Source organism: Elephantulus edwardii, unplaced genomic scaffold (assembly GCF_000299155.1).
Source record: "Elephantulus edwardii isolate Elephantulus edwardi_28Jun2011 unplaced genomic scaffold, EleEdw1.0 scaffold00147, whole genome shotgun sequence".
Classification (NCBI taxonomy): domain Eukaryota; kingdom Metazoa; phylum Chordata; class Mammalia; order Macroscelidea; family Macroscelididae; genus Elephantulus; species Elephantulus edwardii.
The window spans coordinates 1,745,625-1,752,753 of NW_006399897.1; positions in this window are offsets into that span (position 1 = coordinate 1,745,625).

The window sequence follows — 7,129 nt, forward strand, 5'->3', positions numbered from 1 at the left end:
TTGTTTCAAATCTTCCTCATCTTCAACAAGCGAGATTGTGTCATCTGAACCCAGATGAGTCGTCCTCCAATCCTGATGCCACATTCCTCTCCATAGAGTCCAGCTTCTCAAATAATTTGTTTAGCAAACAGATTTAATAGGTATGGTGAAAGGATACAACCCTGATGCACACCTTTCTTTATTATAAAACATGTAGTTTTACTTACTTACTCCATTCATATGACAGCTTCATGGTCTATGTATAGGTTTCACTTGAGCACAAATATATGTTCAGAGATTTTAATTCTTCTCAATGCTAACCATAATTTTTTTACAATCAACACAGTCAAATTTGTACAGTTAATAAAATACAGACATTTTTCTGGTATCCTTTGCTTTCATTAAGGTATGTTTGACATCAGCAATGATATCCCTAATGTCATGGTCTATTCTAAATCATTCTCTGTGACTGTTCTGTTTTTGAATGATCTTCAACAGTATTTTGCTTACATGTGATACTCTAGGATGTGTGATACTTATTTAATAAGTAACTTTGCACATATTGTGAAGAGGGACCAGTCCTTGGAAAAAGACATCATGCCTGGTAAAAAGAAGGGTCATAGAAAGAGATGAATACTCTCAACAAGACGGACTGACACAGTGACTGGGTGGGCTTACATATATTGGAGAGGGTTAAGATGGTGGCATAGGACAGGGTATGTTACACATCATCTGTTCATACAGTCACTATGGATGGTAGTCTATTGATGACATCTAACAATATTAAAAACATGGGCTGCCTAACTCTATGTTTTTCTTCAGCTAAATTCTGCCTCAGTAATAGAGAAGTTAGAGATGTAATGGCATCATCTGTTTTCATTCTGAGTTGTGGATTTGGTCGATGAAATGTGACACAAGGTGGAAAGATCAAAACAGTTGAGGAAGATGACAGTATTTTAAAAATAGTAACTATAACAATTGGGAAAAAAGAACGTAGAAATTTGATGGATATTGATAGTTCTAGTGATAGAAATTTCTAGTAATATATCTATGCTACTATTTGAGAGTAGGTAGCTGTGGAAGACTGGGATAGAATACAACTAAATTTGAAGTGATTATAGAAGTGAAAAAAATTGTGTTGAACCTTTCATACATATTTACCTGAAGTTAAAGGAGAAAAATTAATCCATATGTTCATCATAAAGCCCTGAAATGAGTAAGGTGAACTTAGTAGAAGGTGAACTGAATCTAAAGATGAAAAATTCAGGAAGATAAGGGAGAGATCTGGCAGTCACAGTGACTATAGAGCAGTTAGGGAATCAAAATCAGGGGCAGAACTGCTCATCAACCATGGTCACTGATCAATTGAGTGAGCGCAACTAGTGGGATGGAGGATTCTTGGGAGTGATTCTAGGCAGACACCACCCTGCATTAAATTAAGCATTGTACCTAACTACCAGCTTCATTCTACAGTGTGCTTTAGCACCCATACCAGAAGCAAAGGAAAAAATATTTTTCTCCTCTCCCCACTATCCCCCTAGGGAATAGTGGTGGGCAACCACCACAACTCCCAACCTAGCAATAAGTATTAATCACTCTCATACCATAAGATGATATTATCTATTACTTACAGTTTCCCATACTTGCTCCTGTGGTACAACATCTCAACTTGTCAGATCTAAAAATAGAGGCTCATATCTTCTTCAATTATCCCTATTCCACATTGCACCCAGTGATCACAAGTACACACTTTTATTTCCAGACTTTCAACAGGGGGTATGAGAGATCATTCTTGAATCTCCAATGTTTCATCTACCTATCAATCAATGATATAGAACTCGCATTTCACATTTAGTTACTAATGACTCATGTGTCTTTACTAATCACTTGGCAACAAGTTGTATGGCAAAGCACCTAATTCAGCAAACAATGAGAATGGTCCTTGTCTTAACACCCTGGTAACTTGTCCAGTAAAAACATCACCTTGGCAGCAACACCAATCAAATCCTGACAGGTACCATCTATATAGTCTAATGAACAGAAAACCCTAGTGTCCTTGTCTAACATACCACCAGCTTCAACATCATGCATGCCACACTAAAGCAATTCCCACAACATGTGTATATTTGAATTGAAATGCTTTGGTAGCATAATGTGTTGGTACCTAACTGAAATGCCATTTATTTGGGTAATATTCTCATTCTACCCTGAACTAAAACTAAGCAAAACAAAATTAGTATTAATACTAAGTGCTAACACTAATAGAGATAGTCATTACTGTCTCAGAAGAGCTATTTAGCCCATATTAAGGAAAGATTCTACTCCCACATCTCAAATCAATTCAGTAAGTGGAAACATGTAAGTCTAATCATGAAAGAGTTACACTAAATGGGATGAAATCATGCCTAACCAACAGATATTACCAAAGTCAATAGTAATCTAGAGCCAATCAGAATGAAAATTAAAATCCTAAGAAAGATATAAAGAGAAAGATAAAAAGGGGAAACCCCAAACAAATTCTATACATTGAAAAACCCCAAAATTATCTCTGAACAAACATTCAAATAATCATCCAAGATACATAAAGAAATAAATTCATAAATTCAATCATTACTTCCTTGGAGACAGCAGATACAAAAAAGAAAAGAAAGAATGAAAGAAAAAATCAGGAAAAGATAGCTAAAATGGGAGTAAAATAAAGAGCTGAGAAATTTCTTAAAGAAAAAATTAGTAACAACAATTTAACAAAGAATTCCCTTAAGATAGACACATTTGGATTGAAATGCCTTGGTACACTAATGCCTTGGTACCCAACCACTCTGTGACAGAAAGATGGGAAATCTCTTCCCATGCCTTAGATCTATTGCATGAGAAAACAAACCGGATGGTCACTAGTATATAACAACAACAGCAACAAAAATATCAGTGAAAACAAACTCCAGAATAACCTAGAAAAGCAATACAAAATAAAAATGATGACAAATGTTTTTTTAACTTTATTATTTATTTCAATGAAAATTTAGAGACTTTGGATTTCAATTCATACATTGTTGCACTTTTCTCCCCTCCCAACCTTCCCCCTTCGCCCCAGTAAACTACCATCTTGGAAAAGTAAAAGAAAAATACTTTCATTGATTCATTGTCCAGTGCTCAGATACATAACAATGATTGAAAAGACCATGTCTGAAGCTGATGCACCTTAGTGCTCAGACTGACATCATGGTTCCTTAATAATTTGGGGAGGTCCCTGACTGCAGGCTTGCCCAGTGCAGTATTTCTCCAGATCTGACTGCTAGTACCAAGGGTGTTGATTGTGGGTAAGATGAAATAACTAACAATTTCAGCCTTTTCTTCATCAGTTATGATGTTGCCTATCATCCAGTAGAAAAAATTTTGCTTTCTTGATATTGATATGTAATTCATACTGAAGACTTTGATGTTCTGCAGCAAGCACTCCAAGTCCTCCTTGCTTTTACCAACCAAGACTGTGTCATCTGCGCCACGAAGGCAGTGATAGGTCTTTAATTAATCCCACTGCTACATTCTGCATAGAGCCCAGCTTCTTGTACAATTTGTTCAGCCTACAGATTGAGTAAGTATGGAGAAAGGAGAAACCCTGAGGCACAGCTTTCTTAACTTTAAACCAGTGCAAATTTTCCCTTGCTCTGTTTTGAAGATAGGTTCTTGGTTTAAATATAGGTTTCATATGAGCATAATTAAGTTTCTGGATTCCCCTTCTTCTCAATGTTAACCATAATTTATTATGGTCTATATAAACAATAAGAAAGAATGTCAAAGTAAATGAGTTGAACAGCAGCATGCCAAGAGGACAAAGCAAAGTATTATAATGGAATGTGCAGAGAGTTGGAATTAGAAGATAAAAAGGGAAGAAATTGCTCTGCACTTCTCAAGCTGTAATAACTGAAAAAACATTTTTAAGCCTCGTGTCACAATATTGAAAGATGCTATGGGCAATATGATGAATGTCCTAGAAAGCGTCAAAAGAAGATGGAGAATCACTGCACCAGAAAGAACAGATTGACACTGAAACTTTTCCTGAAGTACCATATGAACAGGAACCAATGGTAATGAAGAAAGAAATAGAAGCTGAATTGAAGGCATAGGCAAAAAATAAAGCCTCAGGAATCAATGGGATACCAAATGACTTGTTTCAATTAACAGGTGCAGACTTGGATGCACTCACCAGTCTGTGAGGAAATGTGGAAGAATGTGGAAATATTGAACAATATAATTAATATTATATGCAAGCAAAATACTGATGAAGATCATTCAATAAAGCTAGAAAAATGCGTAGATAGGGAACTGCCAGAAGTTCAAACAGGGTTTAGAAGAGGTCATGGCACCAAGTTTATCATTGATGATGTCTAATGTATCCTAGAAGGAATAACAGAAGAATTTGTGTTTTATTGACTATGTAAATGCATTTGATTCTGTGGATCAAATCAAGTCTGGCTGACATTGAAAAGAAGGGGAACCCCAGAGCACTTAGTTGTACTCATGTAGAACTTACACCTGGACCAGGAGGCTGTTGTGCAAAGAGAGCAGGGGAAATCTACATGCTTTAAAATTGAAAAGGAAGTGTGCCAGGGTTTTACTCTCTTTCTACATGCCTATTTAATCTGTATGCTGAGCAAATTATCCAAGAAGCTGGACTCTATGAAGAAGAGTGTGGCATCAGGATTGGAGGGAGACTCATGAATTACCTGTTTTATGGAGATGAGACAACCTTGCTTGCTGAAAGTGAGTAGGATTTGTTATAGAAAATCAAGGAATTCAGCCTTTGGTATGGATTGCATCTCAATGTCATGAAAACAAAGATTCTTACCAGTGGACCTATAGACAGTGACATGATGGCTAGAGAAGACATTGAAACTGTCAACAGTTTCATCTTTCTTGTTTCCATAATTTACACCACTGGTATCAGCAGTTGGGAAATAAAGAGATGCCTTGCACTAGGAACAACTGCAGTTAGGGACCTCTCCAATTTATTGAGGAGTAATGATGTCAGTTTGAGGACTAAGGTGCATCTGATTCAGACCACAGTATTTCCAATTACTTGTTATGCATCTGTGAGCTAGAAGATTAATAAGGCTGAAAGAAGATGACTTGGTGACTCTGAGCTGTGGTGTTACAGAAGAGCAATGAACATCTATAGACAGCCAGGAGAACAAACCGATATGTCTTGAAGAGGGTGCTGCCAGAGGGTTCTTTGAAGGCAAGAACAAAGAAGCTTTGCTTCACAAACTTTTGGCATCCTTTGCTAGGAGTGCTTATTCCTTTAGCTGAGAAGGGTGGAAGACTGGTGAAGGAGAGGAAGACCCTCAATTAGGTGGACTGACACAGTGATTGCTGTGTGGCTCTTGTATGTCAGGAAGGGTGAGGATGGCACAGGTTAGAAAGTTCAGACATTTTGTTTATAAAGTCACTATAAGTCATATTCAACTCTATTGTACCTAACAACAATGGCAACAACATAATCAAATGCCTGTGCATAGTCATAAAAAAAATAGACATTCTTCGAGTATTCTTCACTTTCAGGCAAAATGCCATAGACTTTTCTAAACCCGGCAAAAACTGGCAGTTTTCTGTTCCAGCTATCATTAAATAATCTTCAGCAATATTTTGCTTGTATGTTATATTACTGTTACTCTTTGATGATGTCTACTTTCATGAAAATGGGAACAGACAGATCTCAAATCAATTGACCAGATAGCTGTCTTCCATATTTTCTACCAAAGACTGATGAGCACATCAAAGGTTGCATCTATTATCTGAAACATGTTAATTTGGTACCTATCAATTCCTGGGCCTTACTCCCCCCCCCAACACCTCCAGTATAGCCTGAACATCTTCTATATTACCATCGGCTCTTCAACATATTGTTCTTCCCTGTATTGACCAACATTTTTTTATACACTCTGTATTCCTTCCATCTTCTTTTGAGCCTTTTGACTCATTCAAGATTTTGTCATTGCATCTCTCAGTATTGCAACTTGAAATTGGTATTTCAGTTCTTTTTTTCCTTGAGAACTACATAATAAGTTATTTTCTCTTTTTTAAAATTTTCAAATTCTAGTTCTGTATGTTGGTATAATACTTTGCTTTGTCTTTTTTAGTTTCTCTTTAAATACTCTGTTTGGCTTTATAATTCAGCATCTCTACCCTTTGGTTTGACTTCTCAACACTCTAGTGCAATGTTCATTCTCTTCTGACATCTATTTTGTTTTTTTCTTTCTCCATTTGCAATAGCTTTTCTCACTTCATGAATGATAACCTTTATGTTCATTCACAATTTATTTGGTCTTTGATTCCTGGTGTTCAGTGCCTCAAACCTGTTCTCAAGATACTTTTTAAATTAAGGTGTGATTAACTTAAGGTGATATTTTGGGTTTTGTGGACTTGTTTTTTTCTTCAGCTTCTATTTGAACTTGCACATGAGTAATTGATAGCCTGTTTTATAGTCATCACCTGACCTGGTTGACACTGCGCTTATTCAACGAGTTGCACGGCCAACTCAAATGCACACTGTTTGAATCCACTAGCTGTTCTGCAGAGGAAAGATGGGCAGTCTCCTCCCATAAGATTAGCTACTTCTGAAAATCCACTGGAGGGTCATCCATGAATCGGTTCATTCTCAAGAGTACATAACAACAACAAGAATAAGTCAGCAACTAGAAACAACTAACAGCCAATAGACTAAAACAAACTTAAACTCATTTCCATCTATAAAGAAATGCCTCATAATTGACCTGTCAACAGACTTATCCAAAGTCTCTTAATTGCATGAGAGGAGGTTGCTCCTTTTCTTGGTACAAGTTTGAATTTGAACTGCTAGAGACATGACTTCAGAGTTATGAGTGCAAATCTTTACAGACCAAGCACCAGAGTGCAATAAGACCTAACTGATAGTCAAATCAGGAAGTAATATGAAGGTGAAATTAGGAATGTTTTTAATAGGCCAGATGCTAGAGATCAAATTTGTCATCCAATTGACAATGAATTTGACACTTTTGCAGATGGTAATCCTTAGACTAATGGATATTTATCATTGTTGTTGACTGCCAACAAGTCAAGCATGACTCATAGAGACCTTGTGAACAATAGGCCTAAACTTATCAAAGTTCATAGA